This window comes from Anolis sagrei, chromosome 1 (genome assembly GCF_037176765.1).
Source record: "Anolis sagrei isolate rAnoSag1 chromosome 1, rAnoSag1.mat, whole genome shotgun sequence".
Taxonomy (NCBI): Eukaryota; Metazoa; Chordata; class Lepidosauria; order Squamata; family Dactyloidae; genus Anolis; species Anolis sagrei.
Window position 1 is genome coordinate 306,707,406 of NC_090021.1, and position 13,660 is coordinate 306,721,065.

Consider the following 13,660-nt stretch of genomic DNA (forward strand, 5'->3'; position numbering starts at 1 on the left):
GCTCTGGCAGGGAGACTGCTGTGTCACGGAGTGGACGGTACACCAGCAGAATCCCCAAGCTATCACTGGTTCCCACCCTCAGGTGGACACACTCAAACCCAAGAGACTGCAGGACAGCGCATCTGATCACGGAGATGGACTGCCAAAGACTACTGTGACCCCTCCTCCCCACCCCCAAGCCCTAGCCTGCTGGTGTACCCCAAAGCCCGGTGGGCACAGCTGGGTGAAATTTACCTCACCCAGCTCCTTCATCCAGGTCTCAGTGATAAAAATCTTAATAATCATTTAGTAATAATAATAATAGTAATAATACAAAATAAACATAATAAAATAGTGCAATAATAATCATACAATTTAATAATATTTGAACTGGATTGGGATTGTGTAATAGCTGGTCTATTTTAACCTTTGTTTTAATCTTCGTTTTTAACTTTTGTGGTATGAAGTTTTACCTTGGCATTTTAATGATGGTATTTTTAATTACTTTTAACTTTTAACTCAAGTTCTAATGTATGTTAGTTCACTATTACAGGAGTCTTAGGATAGTGATTAGTGCCTATTTGTGTACTTTTTCGTTTTGTCTTTACTGTTGGTATGGTCAGTGGACTAATCAATAAACTTTGCTTGCCTATACAATTTGATGATGATGATTCTGACAGCCCAAGAACAAGCCATTAGAACAAAAGCCATCAAAGCCAGAATTGAAAAATCAGCAACAGATTCCAAGTGTAGACTCTGCAAGGAAGCAGATGAAACAATGTATCACATCCTCATCTGCTGCAAGAAGATCGCGCAGACAGACTACAAGCAGAGGCATAACACCGTTGCTCAGATGATTAATTGAAACTGGTGCCACAAATACCATTTGCCTGCGACAAAGAACTGGTTGGATCACAAGCCTGGAAAAGTTACAGAAAGCGAACACGTCAAATTACTCTGGGACTTCCAAATTCAGACTGACATAGTTCTGGAGCACAATACTCCTGACCTCACAATCGTGTTAAAAAAACAAAGTATGGATTGTTGATGTTGCCGTCCTAGGTGACAGCAGGATTGAAGAGAAACAATATTTGAACTGGATTGGGATTGTGTAATGGCTGATCTATTTCAACCTTTGTTTTAACCTTTGTTTTTAATTTTTGTGGTATGAAGTTTTACCTTGGCATTTTAATGATGGTATTTTTTAATTACTTTTAACTTTTAACTCAAGTTCTAATGTATGTTAGTTCACTATTACAGGAGTCTTAAGATAGTGATTAGTGCCTATTTGTGTACTTTTTCGTTTTGTCTTTACTGTTGATATGGTCAGTGGACTAATCAATAAACTTTGCTTGCCTATACAATTTAATAATGATAATAATAATAATAAACAATAGTGTAGTCATGCAATTGTTGTTCAAGCAAGGTTATCTATGTATAAATGTTGCTGTTCTCTTTATTTGTCCTTATTCTGCTAAAGAAATGAATTTTTCAAAAATAGAAACAAAAATTAGTGTGTGTTTCAGCTTTGCTTGGTAATTTGCAGACGGTGCCTTTCCCTCCATCCCCGAGCACAGGGCGAGCTCTCAGCCGCGCGTTCTGTGCTGCAGTGTCACAGAAGGGAGGGGCGGGACTCATCCTTCCCACCTTATTGGGAGCCCTTTTTTTTACATTTCCCGAGGCAAAGAAAAAAGACCATAACTAGGATTCGGGGTAGCCCACGGAAGAGGGTTCTGGAGGGCTGGCCCACGTTCCCCACGCTGCCAAGCCAGAGGTGGGTGGGGCAGCAAACGGGTTTCTCCCCTTGGGCGGAGGAAGGGAATTTGCAGGCGGTCCCTTAGCATCTTAGGCAGCCAACGCTGGCTTGTTATGGTCTCGTTGCTCTGCTTTTTCCCCCCATCCTGACGCTGCAAAAGAGCGGCTGCGGTTGAAGACGATCCGGAGGAAGGAAAGAAAGTGGAATTGCAAACCAACCCCTCGCTTGGGTTTGCTCACCTGGCTGCCTTCAGGTAAGAGGCAAACCATGCCTTCCTGGCCCCTGCCCACGCCTCAGGATGGAAACCCGGGTTGGGTTTGCTTTGGGATGCCTCCTGTACATATCAGCCCAGTTCATTGGGTGCCTTGAAAAGCGGGGAGATCCTCTCCCATCTAATCCCCTCTCCCCCAATAAGTGACAGGGAGATATTGGTTCCCTTTGGGTTGTTAAGCCAAGGATCAGGTGGGAAAGCAGCAATGCTTCCTTTTTTATTTGTAGTAAGAGAGGCCTGGGCGGTCTCTTAGGCATCTTGGAACCTCATCACACTAGAGAACTAATTCACTTTAAATCCAGTTGCTGCCTTTTGCAGAATTCCGGGGTTTGTAGTTTAGGGAGGAGCCTTAAACAGCCTCACTAAACTACAAACCCCAGAATTCTGCAGGAGGCAGAAACCGGATTTAAAGTGGATTCATCCACCAGTGAGATGAAGTATCTGGATCCTATAAGGTTCATAATGAATGGAGTTTGGCCTGGCTTTTGCTGCCATGGCTCATTTGGCTATGGGACCATGGGAATTGTAGTTTGGTTTATTTCGTATCAAAAGCATTGCATAAATTAGTAAAAAAAAACTGATAAAAATAGAAGGTCTGCAGGCAGCTAAATATATTTTGACCAAAAACGGGCAACAACAACAGCATTGCCTGTAGCCTCCAACAATTCCTCCTCTGTACGTGAGGCAGGGCACAATGGACAAGCATACAGATGTGGAGTCGTCTGTTCTGCTCCGCAATCACAAGTTATGGGATTCTTTTAGGTAGTGCCATTTGCCAGGTTGTCTTCTGCCCACTCCGCTTCTGAGTCTATTTGGGAACTTCCAAGTTGCCCATTCTTGGTTTGCCCCTGCAGGAAGACCCTCACAGGGGGCCATCCAGTTGGGATTTCCTGGTTTAGCTGCCCAGAGGGGGGACGCCAAGAGGAGGGGTAGTTCTCATAAAGCTTTTCCTTGATTGAGATTGTGGGATTTTCTGGCTTGACATTCTGGGATATAGGGCTGTGTGCAAAGCCCCCCCCCCCACCTTGCTGTTGTGTGGCTGCTCCTGTGGTTGCTGTTCATAAAAATACATGGGGGAGATCTTGCTAGCTGCCTACATGGGGCAGGACAGAACATGAAAAAGTTACTGAGCAGACATTACATATACATACTTGCTGGCTAGGATTTTAAGACTTGATCTGCCAAAAACAAAACAAAACAAAACTGTTCCAAACTCTGGGCTGACCCAAAGCACTATTCAGACAACCCCCAAAGTGACACTAGGATGTGTTGTTGAAGGCTTTCATGGCCAGAATCACTAGGTTGCTGTGCGTTTTCCAGGCTGTATGGCAATGTTCCAGAAGCATTCTCTCAGGCAAGAGTTCTTTCTTCCACCCTGGACTTTCCACAGATATATAAACCCCACTTGCCTAGTTTCCAACAGACCTCACAACCTCTGAGGATGCCTGCCATAGATATGGGCGAAACAACAGGAGATAATTCTTCTGGAACATGGCCATACAGCCCAGAAAACTCACAGCAACCCAGTGACACTAGGATGATACCAGCCTACCTCACAAGATTGTTTGTAACCACTTTTTTCCTGTTTATTTCTGATTATCTGTTTTTCTGTTGCATGTATGTACCATATGCTGAGGAACGGAATGAGTTGGAACTAAATTACAGACACAGTTTTAAAAGCCTTGTCATCAGCCCTGCAAGGTGCTAGTTAAATGATGAAACGTTTACCCCTGAGTACCTTTTGTTTCAGCAAGTTTGTGTACCTAGGCTTGGCATATTTGGAAACATAGCTTCCAGTTAACAATCTGTGCTGACCCTCAACACCCATTTTCCTTTTCAGTCCTCAAATATAACAAGAAAGAAAAAATAGCCAGCAGGTGGAGAGGCTTAGTCATCGTTTTAAAAAAGTCTTTCCTATAGAAACCTAGCATGCTGCGAGAAAAGATGTACTGTAGCCTTCTCTTTCTTCTTCCTGATAGGAAGCTGGCGGTGCAACAGTTTTCATCTAGTTGTCTGTTTAGAACAGTGGTTCTCAACCTGGGGTCCCCAGATGTTTTACTCCTACAACTCCCAGAAATCCCAGCCAGTTTACTAGCTGTTAGGATTTCTGGGAGTTGAAGGCCCAAAACATCTGGGGACCCCATATTAAGAGCCACTGGTTTAAAAGATTACAATACTTCCATACAATCATTTAATACCTATTGACTATATTAACGAGGCATAGTCAAACCCTATACATGACCCTGGAACAAAACTATACAGGCAGTCTCTGAGTTACAAACACCCGACTTACAAACAACTCATAGCTAAGAACGGGAGTGAGACAATAGGAAGTGTGGGAAATCTACCCCTAGGAAGGGAAATTAACTACTGAAAGAGTTATCATGTGGAAAAGGTGTCTCCACTGAAGTTTTCTCATCAATCCTTGTTTCGACAACAAGCCAAATATTTCAAAATCCAATTCTCACAGGAATAGAAAATGAAGTGAAATCTTCTGAATCGAGGCACAGACAGCAAAACTAACCCCACAGGGTTGTTAACCCTTCCTTATGCTATCCAAAGCTAGAAAATATATACATTTGGATGGAGTTACACTTAAAGAGTGTGCTTGTACCAACTTACAAACAAATTCAACTTCTGAACATACCTATAGAACCTTGTTCATAACTTGGGGCCCCTTCCTTGGATGGTATATGATCTAGGTAATAGATCCAACTACTTTTTTTTTTGTCACATGCTGATTTTTCAAATGCACAGCTTCCTGGAAGAGTTGGCAGTTTTCATCCCACAATGAAAACTTTTGGTGACCATAGTTTTTGTTTTGTTTTGATGCCAGGAGCAACATGAGAAACTGCAAGTCACTTCTGGTGTGAGTTAATTGGCTGTCTACAATGACGTTGCCCAGGGGATGCCCAGATGTTTGATGTTTTACCATATTTGTGGGAGGCTTCTCTCATGTCCCCCCATGGGGAGCTCAAGCTGACAGAGGGAGGTCAACCCGCTCCCCCAGGTTGCACCACCAGAGGCTCCTGATCATGGTTAATAACACTATATAATACAAAATGATCTGTAGCCTTTCATTTCTGGGTCTGGCAAGGATGATCAGTCCTGCGAAGAGATGACTCCCAACAATAGCAATCTATCAAAATAAAACCTGTATACAGTGGGTCCATGGTATCACTGGGGTTTGGTTCCTGGATTCCCCTATGGATCCTGAAATCCATGGATGCTCAATTTCTTTACATAGAATGACATGGTAAAATAGTGTCCTTATACAAAATGACACAACCAATGTTTGCTTGTTTTGGAATTTAAAAAAATATGTTTTGAAATTTCCGCTGTTGAAACAGTAGATGCATTTACAAAGCATTTAGTATTACCCGGTAGCTGACACTCTGGACAATTAGTGATTAAAGCCATAAAATGCAGGAATAAAACAGTAGAACAGAACATAACATCATTTTGTGACTGATGTCAGAGCCCACAGTGGGATCGCCTTGTACATGACTTATTCTGATATCTGGAAAACATAGCAACCCATCTTACTCTGACTCAGACTGCTTATCTGTCTGGCTCAGTATTGTATAATCGATCCGTGGCATTTCTGTCATCTGCTGTGTGATACTTTTACTGCAGCTACAAAGGTCTCTACCTGGGACTTACTTCTGCCACTCGCCACATTCCCTCTCCATTGATCTCTTCCGTTTTGGTCATGGGAGCTTTATGTATGGGTTTACCTGCTGCTGATGGAGGCCTCTTCCAGGCTGGGATTGAGGAGCAAGTGAGAAAAGACCATTGTTTTTCTCTTTTGGAAGGAGAGGCACTCTATTGAAAATTTCCACGCATTTTCTTTTAGTGGTGCTTTTTCTAGCTTCTTTGGTGATGTCTCACCCCCACATCTCATCTAAAGTTAATGGGAATTAAGTAGCACTTAACCACTGTTTGTTGTTGCTCTATATTCTGAAGGCATTTTTCTTTACGCCTAAATGCTGCATATGTGGGATGTGGATATGTCTTGATCAGTCAAGCGGTGGAGCCAACGAACAAGTGTTGAACTTTTTTTAGGATGTTTAGGATTGTCAAAAGCTTTCATGGCTAGAATCACTGGGTTGTTGTAGGTTTTTCGGGCTATGTAGCCATGTTTGAGAAGCATTATCTCTTGACGTTTTGCCTGCATCTATAGCAAAACCTCACAACCTCTTGAGGATGCTTGCCATAGATGCAGGCGAAACATCAGGAGAGAATGCTTCTAGAACATGGCCATATAGCCTGAAAAACCTACAACAACCCAATGTTTAGGATTATTAGAGATTATTGTTACATCATCCCACCTCCCTCAGGTTTCCTGTTCTCTCTGCATTCATCTGCATTCCTCAGATTGGAAGTAGAGAGTGGGGTCTGTTTTCTCTGCAACAGTGCCTTGGTATAATAAACTATTTGGGGGTGGCAAAACAGCTTGAACAATTAAAATCCCTGCATTTACAAAAGACCTAAATCTCTTGGAGATTAGAATTAATAGAGCAGCTTTGTTACATTGGATCAACACAACAGCCTCACATTTTGGGGCTATGACATGTTGAATGGCTCTGCTTCCCAAAGTTGGATCTAAATAGGTATTTAAGTTCCTCCCATGATTGCTGATGAATAGTGGGACGACTGGAGGTTTATGATCCAGTCTTACATCTTCCTAAGGAGCCGCGGTGCCACAATGGGTTAAACCCTTGTGCCAGCTGAACTGCTGACCTGAACATCTGAAGGTCAGTGGTTCAATCCGCTAGAAGGGGCAAGCTCCCATCTGTCAGCCCCAGCTTCCCATGTGGGAACATGAGAGAAGTCTCCCACAGGATGGTAACACATTTGGGCAACCCCTAGGCAATGTCCTTGCAGAAGGCCGATTCGCTCACACCAGAAGTGACTTGCAGTATATTCTCAATTCACTTCTGACACAATAAACAAAACCCTTTCTTCCTCCTTGTTTAATTACCATGTGCTGTTTCCGTCACAGAATCTCACTCATCTCACGTCTTTATAATATAAGAGATGCAGCATGGTATAGTGGTTTCAATGTTGGACTATAAAGTCCAAGTTGGAAGAGACCATAAAGGCTATCCAGCCAACCCCCTGCCATGGAGAAACAAATAAAGCACTCCCGAGAGATGGCCACCCAGCCTTTGTGTAAAAACCTCCAAAGAAGATTATTTATTTATTTATTTACAGTGGTTATATTCCACCCTTTTCATCCCACAGGGGACTCAGGGTGGATTACAGTACACATATACATGGCAAACATTCAATGCCATTTAGACATACAACATATATAGACAGATATAGAGGCAATTTAACATTCCAGCTTTACCGGCTTCATGAGGGTATGCTTGGTTCCAGAGTATTTCCTCATTCTTCTTCACGCTGCTGGAAGGTTTTATGGCATCATAAATTTGTTAAATTAGCCTCCCCACATAAAGCGGTACCTAAATTTCCTACTTGACAGATGCAACTGTTTTTTGGGCTGCATAGGTCGACAGCAAGTTAGTCTATTAATGGTCAGGAGCTTACTCCAACCCGGGCTGGCTTCGAACTCATGGCCTCTTAGTTAGTAGTGATTTAATGGCTACTAACTAGCTGTGCCAACGCTCGGTCCAAGATTCTGCCACATGTCCCACACTCCTTCTATTGTACAAGACTAGAGTTCAAATTTCTGCTTGGCTATGATAATTCACTGGGTGACCTTGGGCAAGTTGTATTCTTAAAGAAGGCAATGACAAATTCCCTCTGAGCAAACCATGCCAAGAAAACCTCATGATCAGGGATAATTTGGAAACAACTTGGAAGAAGGAAACAACAAGGAAATTATTTGGATTCCAGATCGGACAGAACCCCTGCCCAGCCATTTTCCTAAATATGTTCAGGGCTAATGTGTGGTGGATATTTCAATATACCCCAGAGCCCAATTCCCCAAACATCCTAGACATGACTGAACAGGATTCTGTATCCTTGTTCAACTGGACAGTTGGGAATTCTAGTAAGTCTGGGATTTCTATTTTCTTTTAGCAGAAGTTTTGCAAACCAAGGCCCCATACCTGCCACATATTTGTCCCTTTGCACATTAAGGTGAAAGCCTGAATAGAGCTATAATAGATCCGGGTCAGAGCCTGTGAAAATAAACAGAGCTCAGCGGACCATGGTGTGTTGCTTCCTCTGTGTCATTTGGTGATTTGTTGCCCATTCTTGCATAGGACTCTGCTTGCCAAATTCTCTTTCTTTCTTTGGAACATGTTCTGCTTATACTAAGAGAGTTTCATGAGAGTCATAAAAAAAGACCAGCTCCCTTTGTCATATCAGACCCTGAACTGTGATAGATTGCAGGCGCTAGCTAAAAGCACCTCGAGCCTCTTATTGTTTACAGTGGGGTTTGGTAAAACTATGATGCATCCTTTTGCCAACTAGCATACTTAGAAGGTTGTTTCCTACCCATATTAAAATAGCTGAGAGTGTTATGTGAAAGACTTTCAGGGGGGGAATGACATATAAATGCAAAATACAAAGAATTGTAAGGTACTAGGAATCATAAAGCAGATAGTACTGTGCAAAATACAGGGTTGTTCACTAGAAATGGGAATTATGTGAGAGATAGGACCAAATCCAGCAGGAACTCTCTGCTCTGGAGTGTGGTGGAGGCTCCTTCTTTGGAGGCTTTTAAGCAGAGGCAGGATGGCCATCTATCGGAGGTGCTTTGATTGCAGTTTTTCTGCTTCTTGGCAGGGGGTTGGATTGGATAGCCCACGAGGTCTCTTCCAACGTCATGATTCTATTTGTTTATATCAAATGTTGGCAAAATCAGTTCTTTCAGACTTCACCATTAAGCCCTCATGATTTCACATAACTGCCATAGCTGCGTCCTGTGGGAACCTGGGATTTGTAGTTTAGTGAGTCCCAAGAGCTCTCAAGCTTAGAATTAAATTGTAAATCCCAAAGTTTCATAAGACAAAAGCATAATTAGCTGGTTTCATATAAAGGATAGGGATTCTACTATCATATTTTTTAAGTTAGGTTGCTCTCAGTGACCACATGGAAAATTCAATTGTTTCTGAACATAACTGCACAATTGTTAAGGTTTTCCTGCTGAAAAGACAATAAAAGTGTACATCATATCTAGCATTAAGAAAGAAGAAGAATCCTTCTATCAGATATTACCACCAACTAAAATACTGAGCTTTGAGAAGTTACTTTTGGCTCCCATGCCTTTGATGTTGGAATGGCTGGAATAACTGCCTGTACACAGGAATCTGTGGCCGCATTTTCTAGCCAGGAGAAAGTTCATTTAAATTCTTTGCATTGATGTGATGGCTAGTTACAGGAAGGCTTGAGAACCTATGTGTTGCAAGGTAGGAAGGTTTATACTGCTATGCCATTACTCAGCAGCATGCCAAGCTCCTAGCTAATACCATAGCAACCTCATTTGTGGCCAGTGCTGCTATTTTGCTTGGAGTCGGTGGTAGATGAGTTGGGGGTAGGGTGCATTTTGGAAGCTCTCACAAAATGAGTGTATTGCTGCTATATCTCATTGCTAGCTAGAACAATGGTTATCTTAATGCAACTGCTGTTATGCTAATAGGTTTGTGTCTGCATGTTCAGCTCCCTCCTTGCTTTTAAAATACATTTTTCATAGGTATGGGAGATTGTGCCGTCTCATATTCCTTATGTATGATTGTGTAACGGGTATATACACATCCTGCAAGCATGCATGTTGGCAATCAGTTGTTACAAACTAAAAAGTGGCCCACTCTTGGCTACGTAATGTGGAATTACGGGGTTTGTCAGCTGCGAGTCCCAGGTTTCCATAGGCTGGAATCGCAGCAATTAAAGTGAAACCATAGTGCTGGGATTACCTAATGTGAAAGTGTCTTAAGGCTCTGTATCTTGCAGCTAAAAAGACAGTAGCAAACCAGCTCCTGTTTTTTGAAAGCCCATTCCATATTCCTTGTCCATGTTGGAAATAGCAACCTCCTACAAGATTCCTATACTCGTTATTTGTTTATATATAATTGAAATTTCTTACTGTATTGTATATGTGTGTTTTGGTGTGCGGTTTTCCTTAAACTCTTTGTTTTGGGAGGGGCAGCAGACCATGTGACCAGATCTGGGGATTGTTCAGACTCAGACTCCATTTTAGAAGTCTCTCTGTGTGGGTGTGTGTTTGCATCAGAAGCTGTATAAGTCTGTAGAAGACAGACTCTATTAGACTCTCAGACCAGTGGACTGTGGACTATGGACTGTTGATTACAAGAAAGATGCCCTGTGTTACCTGCACAGAGAAACTACTTCAAATCCTATCTGTAACTGGATGGATAAGCAAAGTACCTGCATGCTGTATACATGAAGTTTTTGAGTAAACCAACTATGGGTTGTTGTAGGTTTTTCGGGCTATATGGCCATGTTCTAGAAGGTCGTGAGATCACAACCTCTGAGGATGTCTACTATAGATGCAGGCGAAACATCAGGAGAGAATGCTTCTAGAACATGGCCATATAGCCCGAAAAACCTACAACAACCAAGTGATTCTGGCCATGAAAGCCTTCAACAAACCAACTATGCTACTTTTAAAGAAGTGTACTTATTTTAGGTTTCTTGGGAGCAAGATTTAAACCAAGATGTTTTAAGGGAGAGTGGATGTTTTGGGGCAGCTGAAAAGAACCCTTCTAAAACTCTGCTATATATGTTTTTTTGTGCATTGGCATATCTTTGTCCCTAACAAAGGTATATCAGTTTAACAGCTGAGAAACCTGGGTTGACTTTCATGAATACTAGTGGATATTTTACCACTAAGGAGAAGGTTGACTCAAGTGAGTTTTTAACTCTGCTCAGGAAGATTCCTGGTTTTTCCAAAAGGTTATATGATCTCTAACAAAGGTCATGCATTTCCTGTGACTAGTGGTTTTCCAAACGGTTATGAATCTCATTTCCGAAATGATTCACATTTTCCAGAAGTCCATACCTCTGTGCTCTGGTAGCTTACAATATTAAAATAAATATTGTTTTGATTTTAAAAAATAGGACATTACCATGAAAATGAAGTTAATGTGTATAGTATTAAAAATATTAAAACATCAATTTAAAAAAAGATTAAAAGGAATTCAAGAGAACTACAAGTTGCCCTGTCACATTTGCAGATTATATTAAAATGCTTTCTCTAGGACTCAGAACAATTCTGTGGCCAGAACGTGAAGATGGAGTTGTGGTGGAGGCCCTAGAGCAGTGGTTCTCAACCTGGGGTCCCCAGATGATTTTGGCCTACAACTCCCAGAAATCCCAGCTAGTTTACCAGCTGTTTCTGGGAGTTGTAGGCCAAAAACATCTGGGGACCCCGGGTTGAGAACCACTGCCCTAGAGATTCCTAGAGAGATGTTCTCTCAAGTAAAAATATCTGTGGTTTTTCTCCTTTTCTGTGGGTTCTATGCCCATAATTCCAGTGTATATGGGTGTCTGGCTGTATTTAAATCCCTTGCTTCAAAAGTCTGTTGGAATTAGGAAGAAATTGCCTTGCTGTGAGGACAACACGGAGGGGACCATTATGAAAAGTGTTTGATGGGATAGGGGCAACCACCAAGATGGTCCATTTTACATTCTCTTTATTTCTATCAGATAGAAGGATGGCAGGGTAGAGGGTAAGGCCTCTTCCAAAATTTCTCAGAGGCTGAACAGACTTCTGTGGGGCATTGCAGTCCTTTAAGACTCCATGGGCCCAAGAAAAGATTGCAACTTCTCATTTCCTAAATGTAGCTTTCCTGGCCATGCAGTGAAAGTGATGTGCTCTCCTTTTGATTAATGCTGAAAGCTATTAGTATTGTTCCGGGACTGGCCAAGAGATTTGATTTTGGCTGTTTTAAATTTCTTGATGTTTGGGCATCACAGTTTCTCATGTCTCTATATATTGATCCAGTTCTTTAACTGAGGATACTTGCTAAACAACTAGGGTACACTTAGTCCAAATTTACCGCTAGTTTTGAAGCCAGGGTGTAGCTAGAGGGAGTCCAAAATGAAGAATTTTGAGCCCCAAATTCCTTTTACTCCCCATATTTTTGGCACTGCAGTAACTTTTAGAAATGGGGTTTCTTTTGCAGTAAGCATTTAGAAATGCGGTTTCCAAAGAAAAGGGAGAGGTAAAGTCAGCAAGGGACTAAATACAGCAAATAGGATTTCAAATTTGAGTTCTCAGTGTTTTACCCTCTACAATGCGAGATATTTGCAAACAGAAGCAAAATTTCTTTTGGGGGGTTGGAGAGCTTGTGTCCTTGTTTTGACCCTCCATAGCTACTGCCATGACTGCATCTGCTATAAAGCATAGTATAAATTAGGTATGCATGGTGATAATTTGCACACAAAGAGTCCCTGGGGAATAACACAGTCTGATCTGTATTCATTGACCTATTCAGGATATGGAGAGTTTGTTTTTGCAGGGGGAAAAATATTTTTATTTTTGCATGCAGAGTTTTTGGGAGCCCCCGCTTCCCCTTACATACAGCAAGCTCTATGGCAAGAAGGGACCAATGCTTAGTGAGTAGAGTAAATGCTTTGCAGGTCTCAGTTTCATTGTCCAGCATCTGTAGGTGAAAGAAATGGAGTATACCCAGTGGTAGAGATACCAGTGACTTGCAAATAAGCTGCTAGTAGTTCTGGTAATGGAATCCTATTATTATTATTTGAAACACAACAAGATTAGTACACAACAAAGAGGTCACTATGCTGGCTGTTGTATTGGATCACATGTTGGACACTTCCCAAGTGTCTAGGACTGTATGATATATTGTGAATAATGTCCAAGTAGGGTGGTCTTTTGCAGCTGACAGATGGTAATTTTGTCAGCGCCTATTGTTTTTAAGTTTAGGCCAGGGTCTTTAGGAACTGCACCCAGTGTGCTGATCACCACTGAGACCACCTTTACTGACTTGTGCCAGTTTTAGCAATTCGATCTTTAAATCCTTTGAGCCACAGAGTTGTGCCTTTGTTTGTAGTCCGTCTGTGCAATTTTTTTTGTAGCAGCTGAGGATATGATCCATGGTTTCATCACGTTTCTTGCACAGTCTGCATTTTGGGTCAGCAACTGATTTCTCAATCCTTGCCTTAATTGCATTTGTTCTGATGTCTTTCTCCTGGGCTGCAAGAATCAGGCCTTCTGTCTCCTTCTTCAGGGTTCCATTCATGAGCCATAACCAGGTCTTTTCCTTATCAACTTTTCCTTCAATTTTGTCAAGGAACTGCCCATGCAATGCTTTGTGGTGCCAGCTGTCAGCTCTGGTTTGTAGTACAGTTTTCTTGTACTGATTCTTTGTCTGCTGTGCTTTGAGAAGTTTCCGATTATTGACTTCAATCAAAACAGATTCTTGGCTTTCTTTTACATATTCTGCCAGGGCATGTTTTTCTTCTTCGACTGCTTGTTTTACTTGTAAAAGTCTCTGCCACCAGACTTTCTAGGCAGATAGAGCCGGTCAACAGTGCAGTGAATTATGAGTGGTCATGAGTTTTCTTGTTTATCTGTTCAAATTGTCCAGTCCTGCCTATTATTATTAATTTGGAAAGAGGGGCTGACAGTATAAGATAGAGATAGCTTTTCAGGTCCATCTGATTAAACAATGTGGAGTCTCTGCCACTAGTCA

At 41.9% G+C, this 13,660-nt stretch overlaps 1 protein-coding gene across 2 annotated transcripts in view; it reads left to right on the forward strand.

Moving 5' to 3' along the window:
• Nucleotides 1–1,576: 1,576 nt before the first annotated feature.
• The window catches only part of TMEM63C (transmembrane protein 63C), a 101,744-nt gene continuing 89,660 nt past the window's right edge, over nucleotides 1,577–13,660 (forward strand). For both annotated transcript variants that reach the window (XM_060757964.2, XM_060757972.2), the window contains exon 1: nucleotides 1,577–1,988. The gene's annotated coding sequence lies outside the window, so the exon portion shown is untranslated. The remainder of the gene's footprint in view (nucleotides 1,989–13,660) is intronic.